Source organism: Ambystoma mexicanum, chromosome 4q (assembly GCF_040938575.1).
Source record: "Ambystoma mexicanum isolate Mex_15411 chromosome 4q, UKY_AmexF1_1, whole genome shotgun sequence".
Classification (NCBI taxonomy): domain Eukaryota; kingdom Metazoa; phylum Chordata; class Amphibia; order Caudata; family Ambystomatidae; genus Ambystoma; species Ambystoma mexicanum.
The window spans coordinates 1,137,477,849-1,137,498,566 of NC_090928.1; the positions used below are offsets into that span (position 1 = coordinate 1,137,477,849).

Sequence of the window (20,718 nt, forward strand, 5' to 3'; positions counted from 1 at the left end):
CATCCCATGACCTAGTTAGAAGACTGTGCATCTGCGTTGGAAACATGTATTGAGACGAGAGTTGCAGAAAAAAAAGTTACTCACCGTAGTGACTAGAGTACTCATAGTCCTAAGTCCCTTTTCCTCCATGCTTGTGGATATCCCCAGGCATGGAGGAAAAAAGTGAGCTTCCCCTTTACATTCAGTATAGAGCGCAGGGGTGCAGCCCTGGCCGTGGGAACGCCCACCAGGCCCACCCTCCGGCACCTCACCTCAGTCCCCTTTTGACACATCGGATGCTGGTAAACCTGGCTATTCTGTTATTTTAGCTCTTGGCATATTAGTGGGGGGAAGAGGGTGGGATGTATGGAGAGAAGGGGACTATGAGTACTGTAGTTACTACGGTGAGTAACTTTTATTACTCATACATCCCGTCCCCTTTCCTCCATCCTTGTGAGTGATTCCACCAATACAAGAGAACTGGGTGGAGCTGCCAATTTAGCTGGATGCAAAGAGGTTACTGAGAACCGCCTGTCCAAACTCTGGTTCCCTCCTGGAACTGGTGTCCAGAGAGTAGTGTTTGCAGAGCGCAGATAGTGTGGCACAAGTTGCTGCCTTGCTGATCACGTCCCAGGAGGAGCCTTTGAAAAGCAATTGCAGTCACTTTGGCCCTTACTGCATGCACATGGACACCTGGAGACACCTTCTTGCCAGTAGCCGTGTATGCATCTGAAATGCCAGGACCATCCAACGGGCAATGGAGACCTTGGATGCTTGGGTACCTGGGGCAGAGTCACCAAACGTGATAGACAGTGCCTCTGACCTCCTGAATGGCTTTGCCCGTGAGAGGTAATCCCACTGTGTTTGTTTAAGTAGAACATTGAGGTTGAATTGTAGGTCCTAACCAAGACCACCTTGCCACTGATCATCAGCAGAAAGGTTCTGAGAGCTAGGCCCATGCCCCTCAGCTCCAGGAGATTTATGTGGCCCGTCGTCTCCTCCCTGGACCATGAGCCATGAATGTAGTAGCTGTCCAGTGTTGCCCCCAACCCTGGAGGGATTAATCTGTTGTCACCACCAGAGCGGGCTGTGACGGTGAGAACGGAGCTCCTGCTGAAAGATTGCTGTCGAGGAGCCACCAATGGAGGTCTGGGTGATGCGTAGGTGGGATGAGCAGTCTATCTGACTGAGACCCCATTTCCTGGTCCCAGGAGGAAGGCAAATGAAGCTGAATCCATCTCAATTTCAGTCTGGCATGTTGTACGGTCATAACACGCAAGACCATGAGCCCCAGCAAGTGCTGAAACCACCACGCTGAGGTTGTAGCGTTAGACAGGAAATGGCGAACAGTCTTTCAGAGAGACTTCAATCTTTTGGCCGTGGGAAAGACCCTCTGAGCCACTGTGTCACATCTGACCCCTAGAAAGAATAGTCCTGTGAGGAGTGCAGCTGCAACTTCTTTTGGTTGAAGGAAAATCCCAGTTGGTGGAGAACATCCACCAGCCTCTGGCAGGAGTGGGGGCTACTTCAGGAGAAGTGGCTCTGACCAGCCAGTCATCCATATATGGGTGAAGGTGGTGACCTTTCAACCGAAGAAGGCCTGCCACCATGTTCATCAGTTTGGTGAACACACGAGGGGCCACATTGAGGCAAACTGGGAACACTGTATATTGGGAATGGTACAGCATAATCGTGCACGCAGGAACATCTGGTGCGGTTGGAAGATGATGACATGCAGATACTCCTTTTTAGGCCTAAGGAACACATCCAGTCCTCTGCGCACAGAGATGGTGTTATCATCTTGAAGTGTTTGAGGCGGAACGAAAGGTTGAGGAAAGAAAGACCCTGGCTGTTCTTGGGCACTGCAACATTCCTGGAATAATATCCAGAGGCCCTGTCTGGAGGAGTCAGAGGCTGCACTGCCTGCATGTTCCACAGGTGTAAGATTTCCCTCAACAGGGCGGGAGAACTTATCTGCAGTATTGGTGGGGAACAAGGAGGAGTGGAAGGAAGGGGAAGAGTGAACCCCATCCACACCACCAACAGAATGCAAGGATTCAAGAGAAAATGGCTCCGATTGCTCACAGACAGAGCCAGCCACCCCCCATAGGAGAACTCTGGTCCCCAACCTGAACCTCATTGCTTTTTATTGTCAGAAGCATGCATGAAGGAAGGGGAGCTGAAGAAACACCTTGTGATGTGCTGATGCTTCGTTCTGTGCCCAGTTAGTGACCTGTCCGGTTGGCAAGCTCTCTGATCCTGAAACCGCTTGAACCGTCCAAATGAGCGTGGTTTGGAGTCAGACCTACCCTGACCTTGGAGGAAAGCCTTGGCTCCGGTCTTTGTAAGGATCACCAGAGATTTAGCCATCTTTGTGGATGTTTTCTTTTTAGTCAGTTTGTCACCCATGGACATGTGGAATAAGTCTGAGCCCTTCAAAGGGAGGTCGAGAATCCTGTCTTGCACATTAATGGAAAACCTGGTTGAGTGCATCCAAGCGATTCTCTGCATTTCTACTTTAAGGAAGATGCCCCTCCTAGTCGTGTCGATGTGGGAGACCGTGGACTGCAGAAGATCCTGTGCCACTGTACTCGTTTCCACCAAGCTAGCCTTAAAGCGGCCTGTCTATCCAGGGGCAAGCTGGGAAGGTAATCCCCAATGACCCTCCACAACCTTTGGTTCGCTGCTGTGAGGGTGGCATCAGTGTAGACTGTCCTGGGGTGCAGACCCATTTGAGGTAGGTCCTTTTCCTGAAGAACTTAACAACCTTGTCCTCCTTGGACAAGCAGCTGGTACAGGACCCAGCAGCAGACGACCCAGAGGGTTTAGAGTACATGTTGGCTGCTACCACAACAGAGGAGTGAGGCTGAGGGTGAGCTGCTAGCAGCACCTTTTCACTCTCTAGCTGCTGAAAGAGGCCATTGAGTCTTTTGTTCAGCTGTGCATTGGCCTTTGGTTTTTCACAGACCCTCCTTGCTAGAGTAAGGACGTCCTTCTGTAAAGGGATAACTGAACGGCGTGTTGCTCGAAGAGCCAGGATTTCTGTTAGGACCCCTGCTTCTTGTTGAGCCCATTCTGGCTGCAGCACACCCAAGAATTCAGCCAGGCCCTGCAGATAGTTGTGGAAGGCCTTGACTGAGGCAGAGGCCTTGTCATCCTCTAAGTCGTCACACCCTTCATCCTACAAGAAGGGTTGTCCGGGGCCTGTGGTATTGCAACCGAGGGCTCCCCCTATGGTCTGTGCCCTGTGGGGTCTGAGCCAGCAAAGGAGGAGCCTGTGGTGGAGGCAGAGGAGGCAAAGGGTGGGGAGGAGGAGGAAGAAGAGCCACCGCTGGAAGCGGAGGCGGAACTGCTAGTAGCTGAGGGACTGGGATCCCTGGTGGGAGAGGCGGTGTCCTCTATAGGGGGCGTTCTGGAAGGCAACATCTGAGGGAACACAACCTTGATGACCTGTTCAGGTATCCCACCATCTTCTGCGACTGCATAAGAAGCAGGAAGCACTCAAAGAATTTGTCTTCACACAGTGCTTGGTCGGAGCGCAGTGAATGCGCGGGAGCCTGGCCCTCCGAAGCACTGGTCCTCCTCTCAAGTTTGGCACACCTATGGACCTATGAGGGATACTCGAAAGGCTGGCTGCCATACACATACCCTTAGGGTGACCAATTACCTGAAGCCTGTGGACCATACCCGAGCCCCGGAGAGTGTGGGCTGCTCCCCCCCCTTGTGCTGCCCACTCTGAGGGAGAAGGAGCTGCAGGAGGCCTTAGGTACGGGTCTAAAATGGGTGCTGAGCGGGTAGGCTCCATCACGTGCTTAGCTGCCCATTTTGTGGAGTTGTGCCATGCCCTGGGGCCGGAGGCGCGAAGGCCTGTGGTGTAGTGTGGGGTCCAACATTTGTGCAGGTGCCAAAAACTGTTTATGACCTGACCCCGATGAATTCGCGCTGACCTCGGAGGGAGCCTGGGCAGGCAGTAAGCCCTCAGTTGTATGACTGGTTGTCAACTTGTCCCGCCATGAACCGACCTTGGAGTAAGCTCTGAAAAGGCTCTAAGACCTCAGCTAAATAACTGGTAGTCGGAGCGTGGGACTGCGCCTCAGGGTTGTGCCTGGAACCAGAGCCCCAAGGCCCCTCGCACCCCAGTGCAATAGCAGAGCCAGAAAGTCTCTCAGAGGCAGGCCTGGGAGAGTCCCATGGCCCCTCCGCTTGGAGGCTGGTGACCTTGATGGTTTCAGGCCTACCACCGGTAAAAGGGCCTGAGTGACTCCTCCCAGCCGGCAACCCTGGGACGGGCAGAGCTGGTGGGCGGTCACACACCGAGGGCCACGCCCCCACGTTCTATACTAAATTCAATGGGGAAGCTCAATTTGGTCACTGCCGAGGGTTCCGGTACCATCCCCATGCCTGACGACGCCCACAAGGATGGAGGAAAGGGGACGGGATCTATGAGTATAAGCTATTAAAGGTTATGGAACAGTTTGGGATCATTGGGACCCATGCATGGGAGGTGATATGGGAGTATCTGTTTTTTTCTTGAAGCCACGTTTCGATCTCTCTGTTCACATTGACTGCTAATTGGGTTGTCTCAGAGGGATGCAGCAAACATAGGCCACCCTAAGAAGTGCCAACCAATGGCATAAAGAAATGTCTGTCACGGACGAATTAAATTTCAGCTTAAGTGGGCTGTTCTAAAAAAGTTATGGCTGGCCCGAAATTTTGATCCATTCATTATTATATTAATTATAAACTGATGAGGAAAACATTAAGGAAAGGTTTTTCCTGAACAAGTGTTCAATTGCCTCTTCTTCCCTCTTCGATCTGCAGGAGAGCATGCCTGTCTTGTCGCGGTGTGTGTGTGTGCTTGTGTGTTTTGTTACAATTCTTTGTTATAAAAATAACAGGGTCTAGGCCAGTCCGCCGCCATCCTTTTGCCGCAAGCACCAGCTCAGCGTACGCTGCTTAGCTGCAGCACAGTACTCATTCATCAAATACTGGCAGGCTGGCGGGAGTGGTTCCAGTCACAGCACAAGCCCTCGCAGAGTGAATGAGGCATGCACGAGTTGATGAGGGTCATGGGATAAGGAGACACTACAGGTAAGAGGCTTTGAGAGACCAGAGTGATCCAAGAAAAGGGGGAAAGTACAACCATCTGAAGAGACCAGAAAGTCGAAAGCAACATAGCCATGGGTTGTGGCTCATTGGATGAGGGTTATTAGACACTACATCAGCGTTAGTCGAGGCAATCCCTCTTTTAGCAGCCTCTCAGCTCGGCTTCCCTTCCACCTCCTGCCCAGCTGCTCTGCCTCTGTATGAGTACGAACATTCCCAAATTAAATTTCACTTTCTTTGCCTTGTCTTTAAATCCCTCTATGGACTTGCTCCTAGTTACCTTGCTGTGCTCTTATCTTTCTATACTCCCTCTCGTTCTCTCTGGTCTTCCTCTCTCTTTAGACTTGTGGTTCCCCGTCCTTTGTGTGCCCAGTCTCGCTTCCGATCCTTTCACCTTCTTGCTCCTCTTCACTGGAACGCTCTCCCACTTTCTCTTCGTTCTATTGATGTCTACTCTCTCTTTCGTGCTTCTTTGAAAACCTATCTTCTTCAACATCCCTGAATGATTGCTACCTGGATTTGATTGTTCTACCGCTTAACCATTTTTTATTGCACCGTGTCTTGTTTAAAAATGTACAGCGCTTTGGCTTAAGGCGCTTTATAAAACACAAATAAAATACAAAATACAAACATGTCTTACTTAGTTTTGTTGTTTTTCTCTCTCTCTTTTTCTCTCTCTCCGTGCAATGTACACACATGAAGCCTACACACGGCAGCACCCAGAGCCCGCTGTAATGTGGCGCTGGAGTCGACATATGAGAGAAAGGGAGAGCGAGAGGGGAGGAGGAGCAGAGAATGAATTGACGAGAGTAGAGTTTGTGGGTGGATATCAAGTGTTTGTGCATTGGATGGATTGATAAACAGACTGATGGATGGCTGTATATAGGGAATGTTTGTGGATAGGTGCCCAATGGGATGCTTGTTTGTGCATGCATGGGATGGTAAGGGTTTCTGGACTGAGGGCGGATAGACGAGAGGGTAGTGTAGGCGGATGGATGGATTACGGCAGACAATGAAAAGGGCAGCTGGGTGGCTGTGAATGTGTGGTGTGTGTGACTGGGTGCACAACTCGACAGGCAGGGGGAAATTAGACATTAACTGAAGCTCTCATTCACGAACATCATCTTAGCGCTGCAAGCAAGGCAATATTGACTGGTTTGTGTATCACTCGACTCTAGTGGAGCTCGTTCTTCTTCTGCACTGGCCGGTGAGCTGTAGCCTCATTGTGTATAGAAAGACGATTGGATTGGGTAAAGTCAGTTCACTAAACTAATAATCTTACAAGAGTAATTAAGGTATAATTGGGGAAGCATAAAAAACACACGTTTTCCACCATCTCTCTGAAAACAAGCCATTTCTCCCCTCCACCTTTCACTTCTTTAAAATCTATCTCGGGAGGATATCTCAGTGGCTATGTGCTCACCTTGGAAACAAGACGACACGGAGCACCACAGGTTCGATCCCTGGGTCCGCACTTGGAAACCTCTGGGTATTAAGTGCGTTATAAGTAACATATCCTATTTTCGATACATTTTGAAATCATCTTTTTGTAGTACTATATTTCAACTAAAGCCACAGAAGCATTTACTTTACAATGAAATCAAGTGACCTCCCATTAGCATTAGAACAATGTAGTAAATTCATTGTAAGCAAAGCAACTGCTCGCCGAGAGCAATTAAAAACAAGCATTGGCAATGCCAACAGTTTAGGTTTTGTGTAGGCGCGGGAAGGCACTTGCCAGGCACTGCCATGGTGGCATTAACTGGCTATTGATGCTAGCAGGTGCAAAATGGTGTGATTACTTGGGCATCTAATAGCAGAGCCTGGCGAATGCCTAATACTTACAACAAAGCCAAAACGGTTGTTTTTAACAGGACTTTACTGAAGAACACGCTTAGTGCTCATAAATCAAGTGGCGAAGGCTGACCTGGTTAAGACATTTTCATTACACCAGTACTGCGTTTACAACTCCAACTAAGTCATTAACTCTCAGAAGACTGCTTTGAGAAAACACTGGCGGGCACTTTGAGTGCATCGTTTGGGGATAAGTCTTGATTTAAGCAAGCTCAAAGAATTCCCATGAGGAGGTGTTTTGGGTAGGGCGGGGCAGGAACTGGGTCGGAAGGGCCATAGGGATTAGCATGGCCATGGGCACTCAATGGGTGGGCAAACAGCCAAACAACACCTACAGGCTGTGTGTTCCTCCTCATATGCCATTTCTCGCTATCTGTACTCTAATGCAATAGTTTTGTCTTTTAGGTGGCGCTAAAGCACCGCCTATAAGCTCAAACTAAAAACGCGCGTGTTGCATTATCCATCTGACACATCTCTGACTGCATGTCTGCTTTTGCACTTGACTTTGCCTTCTAAGTCCTTTCCAAAACTGTTTCGCAGCCCCCTTTTTCCATTCTAAGATAAAGGGTCAAGCGAAGGTGGTCTTTTAAACGATAGAGCGAGCGCCGACCTATATAATCATTTCCCTCTGTACTCATAGTGCACAGGCATCGCACAGAATGCACACTAGGACATGGTTGCAACCGCCCTGTATAACATACTACGAAATGAAGTAATCACGCATATGCGCGTTTTCACACGTAATACTAGACATCCAGTTGCAAAATGATACTTGGAATAACATGTTTTAATAAATGTTCTTCCCTTAGTGAACACATGTCAAATCTCCCCCGCCGCCCACATTCAGGATGATGTTTCATGCATACCGAACATCAGTTTATAAAATAAATAAAGAAACCATAATAGCAGGGGGATACGCAGGGATAAGGAATATCATACAGCGATGGGTGCGATAACCCTAAAGTTCCCTCGCGCCTCAGCCACCAAACTGCAGGAACTCTTGATTGTATAATATCAAGGGCCTGATTCCCAGAGCCTTTTCCTATGGTACTGCGCCATTATAAAACACTTCTCTGAATCAGGACCCAAATGTTTCCAGGTGGAGTTTTCTGCAGCCTCTCTTTCCATGCACAGATGTTCTCAGATTGTACATACAAACAATAATCCTTGCGTGCAAATAGCCTAACTTGTCCTTTTACAGTTAAACTGTGACTATATTTGGGTTTCAAATACCAAGTAACTTCTGAAAGGGAACTGTAAAGTAGCTGCAACTTTCTGCAAAATTCACATGTGCCCAGCTGCCCATCATCAAACATTGGGTAGCCTCAAGTTCATCTCACAGACATAGCTCAGCTAAAAGCATAAAAAGAAAACCAGTCATTGTCAACCAAAGAACAAAAATAGAAGGATGGGGCGGGGGCAGAAAGGTTCAGATTCAGAAGATAACAATGGAACCAGGCAGATTTTCATTGCGTATCAGAATTTGAGTCTAAATATGAGACTGTCCCAAAAAAAGATTTTTCACCTTGTAAGTATTTAAATGTACTCTGTTTTATGGCCTTATCTTAAACAAAAGAGTTAATTGACTTTTCCAGTGTTATCGTTTGACTGCACTGCTTGTTAAATGCTTGTTAAATGAAGATCTGTAATGATTAGCAGCAACTAATAGACCTGGCTTATTTTTGGAAGGTTACACGTGGGTTTCCCAAATGTTTACACAACAAATTACTCGTATGATGTGTAAACAAGTCGTAAATTGCTGCGAATCATGAAAGATATGTAGGCCACTTTTTTGGGGGGGCCCGGGCCTATTTTTTGTCCCAGTCCGACCCTGTCACTGTCAGCATGAAACCAGCCAGCCAATTAAACAGCGAGTTAATGATGCTCATGGTGATGACGTTAAATTTGATTGGTTGGTATTGGGTGGCTCTGGAGATAGTGGATTAGCCAATGGTATATTTCAATGTATAGGGTTTTATAGGGTCTTGATTAGAGTAGCCAATGACTATGTTAGAATTGTATGAAATGTTTTTTGTAATTATGTAAATTAGATGGTTTTTCGCTTTATATTCCCTGGCCCGATGTGGGTGTGTTGAGAGAATGCTATTTGGTGTTTTTGCCCGGCCGTTACTTTTGCAAAATAAAGTAAATAAAGCCGTTTTTTTCTTGCTTCTGGTAATTGGCTTGATTTTGGTGGCACCTGTACAATCACTCCAAAGGGCTCATAGGAAACCACGCAGAGGCAGTGTCAGTGATATTATCCGGTTTGCAGGCATGACTGTGATTCCCAAATTCATCAACTATGTAAAGTCAAGATACCATCACTTATCATATTGGTACCGTTAGGGCTTAGCCAAGAAAACCTCTTATATTCATGCTTCTTCTTTTTTACCTTCACGGAATCAGGATCATTAACTTTAATCTCTGTTGTTCAAAGTGACACTCTGTGCACTTCTTTCTACCTTCTCCTTTTCTCTCGTCTCTAGCGTACCTCTTATTTTAAATTAAATGGGCTGTGAGTCAAAAGCAAGTGTGAACATCAATATTTACTCGGTTTACTAAGGGTAGCATTTCCATTCATTCTGGGGTACTTCAAGCAGTACCTAAAATTGATCTTTTAAAAAAGAAAATGTATGTGCCTTCAAGGGCGTGACTGGGTTTTGACCATGTGAGGTACTGCATTGTTTTGCTTCCAAGACAAACACGTTGTCCCTGAGCTACCCACGCAACCTTACATCCACCCGCTTCATCTATTTATATCTTAACTTACACCACCACTTCAGGAAGTCATGGTCCTTACTTGCAAAGCATAGCTCTTTTATTCATGAATAGCTTCACCGATATTTCCCCTTCTGGATTTTGTCAATTGCAACTTGCATGACTATGTAATACACAACATGTATATGCCACTTGTATTAGAGCTCAATGTTTAACACTGTGGCTGATGATGAATGGTGTGATTTTCTCAGTGAACCATCTTAAAGGTATCTCTCTAGCCTCAGAAGGCCCACTTTTTGCTGTACCTTTCTGATATCCTAGTCCAGGTTGGCAAGAACAAGTCATACTTCCACTAAATAGTCCTAACTCCTAATGGACCCTTTCTAAGGGCCTTCTCTCTTCTCCTCTCTCCAAACATACACTACACTAAAATACCGCAGAGTATGCCCGCAGGGTCTCCGAAGCACATTATTCGGAGCCAGAATTTGGGACTACCACTAGAGGATATGCTCCTCGTCCGATGATGATTCTAGCACAACCATGCAATGTATAGGGTTGAAACAAGCATGTCCATATATATGCCTGGATTAACTGTTATGATAATTCCCTACCCTCTGCTCGTTCACATGTAGGAAGCAAAAAAGCATTACCTATGATTGCTGTTATGAGTTGCTGTGGGTGTTGTATGTATGTATGCATTCATGCAGCTAAACCATAATTAAGCGCAGCTGTATGCGTTTGTGAATGACTTCTGACACGGGTTAGGGGGTTCTCATTGGGTCCAACACTAGAAATCCTGTATTCTAGAAAGATGTTCTTAATTTATGCAGTAGTGCTGAGATTCATAAGACAATAAATTGACTCCATAGCAGACCCTCTACTGTTTTGTGGTCTCAGTTGAGCAGCTGCCTGGGGTGTAGTTTCACAGGTTTCCCTGTGCATTCATTATCTGAACCCGCAGACCAGCCGAAGGATCACCTTTTGTACTAGGTGGTCAGGTTATATGTCAGAGCCAAATTGCCTTGCACCAGAGACATTTATAGAAGCCATTTTAACCACCAATCCTTTTGTTAAATTTAAAAAAGGGGCTGTGGTGGATTTTCATCTCCATGGAAAAACTTCCTGGGCTTTTAAAAAAAAATGTTTAAGGGTCCTTCTGAATGGATTCTGGATGAATTCAGGATCTGCTAGGAAGCCTCACTTTCATAAACAGTGGTGTGCCTTAAATAGTGGTATTAGTGGTTTATACCCAAGTGGGCCTGCCAGCCCATGAGGTGCATACCACACCAGATCACTGACCTTAATGCATAGACACATATGGATAATGTTTGCTGTGCCCAGTCTAGTGACACACCAGCAGGTGCTAGGTAACATGACCTCTTTTCAAGACCGAAGTTACATACAGATGAGAAATGTTCACATGTCAAGCTGAAAAGCAGTGACCGTGTACTTCCCAATAGACGCCCACTGGCTTTAAGAAAGTAAATGAATACAATACAGCTGTCAATCGACACCCTTAACCTTAGTGTTATCACAGCTATTAATCACAGAATGTATATTAATCATCCAAATGACTCTAAGCTCCATAATCGTGCTTATACAAACTGGGTTTGTTCTAATCATGCAGCATCAGGGGAAAATATGTTGCTATGTAATCTATTCCGTCATACATGGTCCAGTGTCCTAGCAGCCTTATGGCTGGATGCTTGAAAGGTTTAGAGATAACGACACGTTCCTCAAATGACTATTGGCATGTCCAGAACAGGCTTCATGGGCACTTCCGCCTTTATCCTTTTAATGTGCAAGAAAATGGTCCTCATTACAAGTTTGCCGGTCCGGTAACTACGGTACCGGTAAGCTTGCCGGTACCGTACTTACCGGACCTGCAAACTATGAGTTCTGCTCGCGGGTGCATTTTCGCCCACCAGGTCAGACTTCGCGGGCGGACCAGCACCTGCGAGCAGAGCATGTCGGATGCACCGGTGCATCCGACCTCCCCATTCCCATTGAGGCCTATCAGGGTCAAATGAGAATGGGGAGCAGTTTTTACCGGCGCCGGGAATGGGCAAATACCGGGTCCGGCGGGGCCGTAATGACCCGGGAATTGCCCTTTCCTGGGCGCTGGTAAAATTCGCAAGATCGGCGGCAGCCTGCCGGTTTTACCAACAAAGCTACCGCCAAACTTGTAATGAGGCCCGAGTCTGTGAGCTGGAGCTTGTTAGGTAAGAATTTGTAGAGTCCAACTGGTGTGGGACTTTACAAGACTTATCCATTGGTATTAGGTAACCCACCATTTAATATAGGCCTGTACTACACAAGTTGGTAGAGTGACTGAGCAGGCAGGCTTATCTTAAGAGGGTTAATGTAGGCTGTAGAGCTGTACAATTGAAATCAGTAAATGCAGGTATCCAAGTAAACACATCCTCTGACCCATGCTACAAATATTTAGACGGTGCACTCTCTTCTTTTTTCTGTTTTACCTTCATGCCTGAAACACCTCTGGCCAGAACAGTGGTACCATTTTTGGCATAGTGCATAGAAGCCTTTGACCCCCTTTCTCCATCTTCTGGCAGAATAGGATTTCATCACAAAACCTTGAGATTATTTAGCAGACAGAAGCCCACTACTAAATAACCCACCCTCTTCATGACCAGAGGCACGCTCATCTCACCTGATGTGGGAATCTTTTCTGAAGGACCATTTCCGGGGCATGTCAGATCACTCCCCCAGTTCTTTGAAGAAAGAAGAGAAGGACACAGTGTGAACACAGATAACAATACAGTTTCTAATACCTGGGGCCAGACATACTTAGAGGATTGGAAAATCGAGAAAAGGCTAAACTCAAAACATTGGTTCTATTTTTACACTTTACTGGGGGCATAATAATAAGGGAGCAGTGCCATGCAAGCATCTTTGGTTTAAAGTAACATTCCAATTAGCAGTGAATGCATATAACCGCCCATCCTATATTAGATACATAGCTGTTGCAATAGACTGTGTAGTATGTGTAATGAACTTTGCACTGACCAGAATGGTCTGAAAACGATGACGATTTGTCTTCGAACATACAACACCAACATTTGTGTGTCGAACTTTTCAGCTGGGAAGTAGATTTTGCCATCTTTAAAGGGAACTATTGATACACTTTATTGATGGAATAAAGCCTTTTTTCTTGGCATTCGAATACTTGTCAGTTAGATCAAAGATAACCAAAAACAACCACAAAATATGTAAACAGACAAAAAGCCTCATCACGAGCCAAAAAGACAGCACATAAAATCAACAAACCAGAATGCACCAATGAGCGTAATTACCATAATATGGGAAGGTATTTTTAAATATTTTTCGAATTTTAAAAAGTAGCCATATTTGGCACGTCCACCTTTCATAGGAGCCTTGTTATTTGGCCCGCTTGACTCCAGAGGGGCAAGGTGGGCTGGACTTGTGGGACAGAATCCAAAGCACGCAAGTGCTCCGCCCCGATGGAGTGTCGGCGACCTTGGAACATTAAAAGGGTTGACTTCCTACATTATAAGGTGCCAATTGGCAGCGAAGACAATGTTTGTCATAAGTAAGACAACCAATGGCATTGGCTTGATAACTAAGCACATGCAACAGCTCTGCGGCACACACGTGAGCTTGCAATCATTTATAGGAAGCGTGGAGATGGGTTCAGTGCCCATTCGATGTGATGCTTTTCTGGTCTCCCGCTCCTACTGGTGATGTCACTATGATACACTGACATGAGGGACACACAGACGAATATTTCAGATGGTCCCATGTCGAGGTTGGAAGGAAAAGGACCTCCAAACATGTCTTTCAGGAGGTTTCCTACCCGGCTCCCACCGAATCAGTTTCTAGTCTTTCTTGCCGATTTCACCCATGAGGTATCGCTACCTCCATGTCTGTCTTCTAGACAGCGACCCGATCCCCCATTCTATGAATATGCTCCCCACATCTCATTGGACCTTTCTTGCTCCCTGGTCTATTTTCCCTCAGTGCGCTGATTTAACTCCATTAGTTTTTCCAGCGATCTCTGAAATTAACTTGTTTTTAATTCATCGGCAGTTTTCTTTGCAGCTGTACGATATGTCTCCCCAAGGGCACCGGTCCCAGTTTGGGTAGACATGTGTCGCCTGTACAGTAGACAACCCCTCTTTTCTCTTAACCGGGCACTTCGCAGAGATATGATAGAGAGGTGAGTACTTTGTACAGCACCCTCAAAAAACTTGCCCGCTGCTCATACACAGAATGTGCATAAGTCCGAAAGGGACCACCATGAATAATGTGCAAGCAATAGCTTGCAGCAATCATAGTTTACTGCTGGCAGACGCGCGTGGTTGGATGTAAACAGATGGGTGGCAACTAGGCGGGGCACTGATTGCACTTCCTTTGCATAAACTTACTGGAAATGCTGGACGGCGGATCTAAGGGCAGTCAAACCGGTAAGGGTATAGATTAGGTTGACGGGAAGTGAGTGGGATTGCGGGGGGTCTCACCCCGGATTTTAGACCAAAAAAAGTCAAATAAATTTGATCAATTGTGATTAGGTCAAATGTTTTAGGTCAAATGGACCCAAACCGTCATACCACACCAGGATAACACCCGATCTCTGGCTCCTGGTTTCCTCCTCGTAACTTGCCCTGTTGTAAGCCAGGATTTGGACCAGACCAACCAAGAAGTGCATTTTCATTCGTTAAAGTTACTTCCAAACAGGGCAGCACTTTCGATATCTCAAGGTATGTAATCAACTCTTTTCACATGATCGTTTTCCCTTGAGCAAGAGGGTTGAGAACAGAAAGTGGCCCCGGAAATGTTTTGCAAAACCGGCCCATACTAAAACCTGCAAACAAGAATACCAACCACAATACCAATCGCAAGTTCTCCAACAAGAACATTTGGGCCAAATAGTGACATTTAAAGAACAGTTGCCCTTGTCTAGGGGTTAATGACATAACATGTGTTAAGAGTGAGGAATGATATACTGGAAGCTTTATACAAATCCCTTACTTCAAAGGGAAGTGAGGGATAAGGAAAGATGAAAGAGAGGGTACAGACTGAAGGGGTGAGAAGCCAGGAGGAGCAGAAATACAGGGTACCCACACACAAAAAAGCCCATGGTTCAAAGGCCCACAGGGAAATCTACGGAGTTCTCTGTAGGCCAAACCACCTCTGGTCTTGAGTAATGTTCCTAGTCCTGACTTGCACAGGGCACCAAGTGGTGAAATGTGCATTTTTACCCGTCATTCCCAAACATTTAGCAAGTGCATTTCATTAAACCAGCGACTTAGCACATTTACACCGATCCCTATGCTTCTATACAGGAAGCCTACGGCTTTCACATTTTCCATTCATGTCACTGCCCATCTTCATTCATTTGGATGGTGGAGAGGAGGCGCCGAACGTAACTTACGTTTCCACTGCTCCCCTTCTCTCCTACATACAAATACTAAGCATTTGCGCCAGCATGGTTTTTCATACGCGCGCAAATGATGTGTGTTCCTATGGAGCTCACCAGCTTTTTGCAACTGCAAGAAGCATGCGAATTCCATAGTAATCCATTGTAAACACCACCTGTCAGGCATGCACGGCAGGTGGTGCGTACTCAGTTTGCGCAGCAGAGTGCAAAAGGGCGCGTACAAGCGTGTAGGCTGCCTCTTTCCACTTCCCTTTTGCACTCTGCTTTGCAAATGAGGAAAACTCAGCAGTGGGGACCAGGGCCGTCTTAAGCACTTTTGGGGGCCCTGGGCATGGACATCTTTGGGGCCCCCTCCCCCAAAGCAAAGGAATTAAGTAACAAGAATATCTGGTGGCAATACCACCCCCCCACCGTGATCATAAACTATAGGTTGATATGCTGCCTCGCAGCATTCAAAATAAGCATGCTTACTCCCTGTAAGTCCCCTTACCCTCTCCATTCTTGCTCTAATCAGAATGATAAACAAGCAGCATGTGAAGGCCAGCATTAGCAATCTACGAAGAGGTTACTTCTCTTCTAGTATAGAAACAGGAGACTTTTTATCAATAGCATCCGGGAAGGTATGCAGCCTGTAGAATTAATGCAGGACTGTGAATAAAAGGTACATTTAACCCAGAATAGGCAGAGAACTCACATTAGCTGCCTCAGAGAATGCAAAAGTGGTCAAGCATGGATAGAGTAGACCAATTGTAAGGAAGGAGAAAGCTGCACATAGCATATCATGGATAGTGAATGCAGATTAGAAGCTACCAGGAAGGTGTCTCTATCCAGACAGACTGAGATTAGAAGTGGGACATAGTTTTCAAAAAGTGTTGCCATTAGAGATCAAGGGAACAAGTGCGTGTGGTGTGTGGTATATCAATGCTCACTATTATAGTGGAAGCAACCCTATAGCCAGTGAAACCGTGAGTGAGGCTTTTATGAAGATCATGCCCTGAGAAGGAAATCACTCTGAAGGGCTGACAATTTTGAAAGGATTAGGGACTGGCAATTCTGAGAGGTTAGGCAATACAGGATTACATGAGATGCCCAGGACCACACATTGCTTAAGGGGTGACGCTGGGATTTGTGCCAACTCTGCAATGTCTGCATTTGAACACTTTGTTTTCCAGCTCTTACCATGTACTAAAACAATCTCATTTTTTAAAACTGACTTGCAAAGTACACAAATCACATTTCCAAACCTGACAATTTTTAAAACCAAAATATTACAGAATTACAGAAGGGTGTTACGCAAAAGGGGAATGATTCTAGCTTCATTCTCTCCATCATCAAGGGCAGTATATAATATTAATCTAGGCATGTCTTTTGTAGCTTTAAATACTTCCAAAACAATGGCTTGTGAAATTGTTGTTCATAAACGGGCAGAAAAACCTTGGACTTTTATACAAAAAGCAAAACGTTTTATGTGTTAAACGAGTATACCTTGAAATATGCTTGCCCAAGGCCTACAACATCTGGTCCGCACTCTCCTGTCTACCACCCCTTCCACTCAAATGGCCTACATAAGAAGAAAGATCAAGTAATGAGCTAAACTATGCCACCAGCATGTGAGAAGGCAAACCTCACAGAAGACAGCACAGTAATGCAAGAGGTATTATATGAGTTGACCAGGATCACTGTATCGGCTGCTGGCAAAGCCAGGATACATGCATGAACACTTTTGTTCCACAGTCTTGAATTTGGAAACTTATTCACTTCTTGGACTAATAGTTTATGCTCATCTTTGGAGGGGATTGCATAGGTTTTAGAAAGCCTCATCTGAACCAACCAATTTCTAGACCTTCAACATACGAATGGCATGTTCGTTTTTATAGCAACCCCTATCTGGTGCAGGAACATTGCTGATAATAGCACCTCTTGTGCTGCAAATCCATTTACATATACGGGTAGGTTTATAAACATCAGACATAGAAAAGGTTCAGCCAGCTTTGCTGGATTGTGCTCCTCTAATCTTTCATATGAACACATATCTCTGCAAGGAGTGCTTAACACACTGAGCTAACTTCTGAACCATTGTGGTACTCAATTTATCAATATGGATTTCAACTTTGGCTATTGCAATGATCAACATAATTCTCACAAGAAGGAAAGAATGCTACAGAAGTTGTGCCTTACGGAACACACAGACTATGTATTTCACAGTGAACACAGAAAGCATTACATGATGAATTGCTCAAGGCAGAATGCACTTTCCAAACAGACAGGCAATAGGTTTAGTGCCTCAGGAGCATGCCATAAAATCTCCTGGCGTGTGTTATTTAAGTTTGATGAACAATGGAATCTTACTTTAGATAAGGCAGCCGTGTGGGGGCTCCCTCTAAGGTGGGGGCCCTGGGCAAGTGCCCCTTTTGCCCTCCCATAAAAACGTCCCTGGTTGGCACCCGTGTACGTGAAAGCGTAAATGTAACAAGTCCCTGCCACCAAATTACGCATGACTCAAAGGAGCACCAATGTGTTTACTGCAATTGAAGGGTAGTGTCATGGCGCGCCCCCACGTCCACCGCCAGATTGCCCCCCCCCAGGGTTTACGCTGGAGGTTGCCACAGCGATTGAAACACTGCGGGTCGTAGGGTACTAGGTTAGCTATCAGGCCATGGCGCGTGGACGCTCGTTATGTTGCGACATCTGCAGGTCTGATAAATGCTCCACCCTGGAACAGCTGCAGCAGCGCGGCTTTACTATATGAAGACTGAAGAAAATTACTGCTGTGCTTCTCTATGTCGTTGGAGCGTTTTCATGAGGAGCCTGTTATTGTGCCTGTTTGTCCTCACTTCCCTTCCTCGACCTCAGCCCGCTGTCTGTCTTCTCTATAGTTTGATTACGTTATGTATTAGACTGCCTCTCTGTGTACCAAAACTCCGCCTTCTCCCGGACAGAATCCTGGATATCGCTTACATTTGGATTGACTTGGATTGCCTTGGAGTGGCTTGGATTGCAATGGATTGCCTTGGATTGTCTTGGGTTGTCTTGGATTGTTTCTTCTTTTGGGTTTTTTCTCTGGATTACTTGTTTGAGTGTGTGAAACTTTTTCTCTTGCCTCTTTGGATCTTTGTGGATCTTTGTGGCCGTTTGTGGAACTTACCTGAGACTCTGCATCACGGTTACTGGATTTTCCTGTAGGGACTGCACCCTCGTTCCGTCTGGGTTAGTGGCCTTCCTGTACATTTTGGGGTCACCCTGATTGAACTTCATTCCGTACCCTTCCAAGATAGAAGTTAGGTGCTCAGCCTTGTTGCTGCTCTGCCAGTTCAGAGAAAGGCCTCCCTGGATGGGTTCTCTGGCCTTTTTGTCTGACCGATTGGCCGTCTAGGTGTTTCTAATCTAGGGGGCTGGGGAAAACTCCTCCAGTAACGGAATCCTCTTGGGTTCTTTGCTGTCTTCGTCTCCAGTACATCGACAGGTAGTTATTGCAACTCCTTGAGGGGCAATCGCTTTTCCAAGAAAAGAGCTGGAAGCAGATCTCTCTCTTCAGCTGGTGCCTCCCTCTGGAACAGCCTCCCTCAGGTTCCAGAAGCTGCTCAAGACTTTCCTATTTGCTTCTGCCGTCTCTCTTCCTCTTCCCTGCTGATCTCTGTCACTGCACTGGTTACCTGGCTACCGTCTGAACCTCGGGCCCAGGTCCCTGCCCCCCCAGTTGCAGACCTGCACCGCCACCCGGCAACCATACATTTGGAGCTGTATCTGTTACCCTACAGTACCCTTACCTACACTTCCCAATCACCTACTGCCTGCACTTAACCCTTGCACTGCCACCTGCTGGCCGCACTTTTTTCTTGTTTTGTGTTTGTTTTTTTGACCATATGTCCTGCACTTCTCCCCCTCTGCTTCTCCTGGCACTTCTCCCCCTTTCCCCTCACTGCACTTGTGCGATCTCAATGTCACTGGGCCTAGTACGATCGCTGTCTTGTTGCCCCTTGTTCCATTCCCATGCCTCGTTGCCCCTTATAACACTTGTGTATAGGCGCGCTATAAATACGATATCATATCATATCATATCATGAGGGTTCTTCCATCAATCTCAGACGGAATCATGACTGAGAAGCAGCAGTGGGATATTCCACTGAGAATCAGAGCTGTGTGTTAATCTCCAGCAGGTACCACATTGCATGTTTATAAGTTGCACAACCTCAGGGTTTAAAACTGAGCACCTTTGCTTGCTCTATGGATCTCTACTCTGCCTGACTACAAAAGGTCAGGTGTAAAGAGAACGACCTCCTAGGTGTAAATATGTTCGAGTATAATTACCTCAATTGGTGCTTCGGTGGGTGGCGGCCCTGTGTATGAGTAGTTACTGTTCTTGTACGTTCGCAGAAATGGTTCCATCTAGAGAAAAGAGAAGAGGGGGCACTAAATACAGGCAGAACTGCAACAGCAAGGCCAACCATTGACATACATATTTAGATGAGGTGCAGTGCTTTAGATACACAGCATACTTACCTATTGTACTCCCTAAAATCAGGCCAATAGCACCAAATGAAATATAGGGAGTAACAGGTACACATGTGCCTGTCCCTTTATGAATAGATTAATGAATAAGGACATTAATAAAGCACCTTATTTCGGACTGACTCAAGGTGCAATTACTCAAGGGGCACAGATTACACCATCTTTGCATCTGCATAGAGGGAGTCCTGGAAGGAGGAGGCAAGGACAGGCAGAACTAAAAGTGGCCCTGGAAGTGATTTTCAAAGTAACCTCATCTTACACCGTGCAAGAGAAAGCAGTGTGAAAGCCCAACCCCTCGCAGTAGGGCTCAGGGGGTTTCCACCCAAGAAAGTTTGGAATAATCGTTCCACAACGTCAATTTTAAGACACATTTTCCCCCTTTAGTGATGAACAAGTAGTTAAATATGAAAACAAGACATTTCTATGAGTAACTAATACCATACATTCTCTGCTTCAAAGTGATGTGGGGAGTGAGGGGAGATGGAAAGAAGGAGTGGGAGGAGTGGGAGAGAGGGTAAGAGAAGCTGAAAAGCAGACTACCCAGAGAAACGAGGACCCTGGAGCAGAGGACCACCGGGTAATCCCCGGCGTTCCCTGTCGGCCGTCCAACACTGGCACCCTTATGCCAGTTTCACTGCTCGGGCGGCGTGTTTGGAGCAGCAGTATGGGCAGCACCTTCCACAAACAGGACCTGTGCCATGCTGCGTCCGGATGTGAAGACGCCTTCTCTAAAGGCATCTTTCATTCTCGAGAACTGCCAGCTACAAACATTGGGCCTCATTATAAGTTCACCGATAATGAAATTGCGCCACTTTTACTGCACCGACGAAGTGGACGATTTACCTCCAGCAAAATGCAAAATGCAAAATGCAGAATGCACTTCACCTCCAAAAAACATCAGAATTACTGTAGTGGTATTACCACTCATTGGGCCTCATTACAACCCTGCCGGTCCGGTCACAATGGTGCCGTTAGGCTTCCCAGCACCGTTGTTACTGGACTGGCGGAGTACAAGTTTGCGGGCTGGATGCCCCTTCGCCCACCAGGTCTGACCTGGCGGGCGGAATGGCACCCGCTCGTAGACTTTGACGGTAGCACCGGCACCATTATGAATGGTGATATGATATGATATG

At 46.4% G+C, this 20,718-nt stretch overlaps 1 long non-coding RNA gene across 1 annotated transcript in view; it reads right to left on the reverse strand.

The window, feature by feature from the left end:
• The window catches only part of LOC138467156 (uncharacterized), a 48,742-nt gene extending 29,283 nt beyond the window's left edge, over window positions 1–19,459 (reverse strand). The window contains exons 1-2 of the long non-coding RNA XR_011268081.1: window positions 19,385–19,459; window positions 12,329–12,389 (exon numbers count right to left, since the gene is read on the reverse strand). This is a non-coding gene — a long non-coding RNA (uncharacterized lncRNA). The remainder of the gene's footprint in view (window positions 1–12,328; window positions 12,390–19,384) is intronic.
• Between the last annotated feature and the right edge of the window lie 1,259 nt (window positions 19,460–20,718).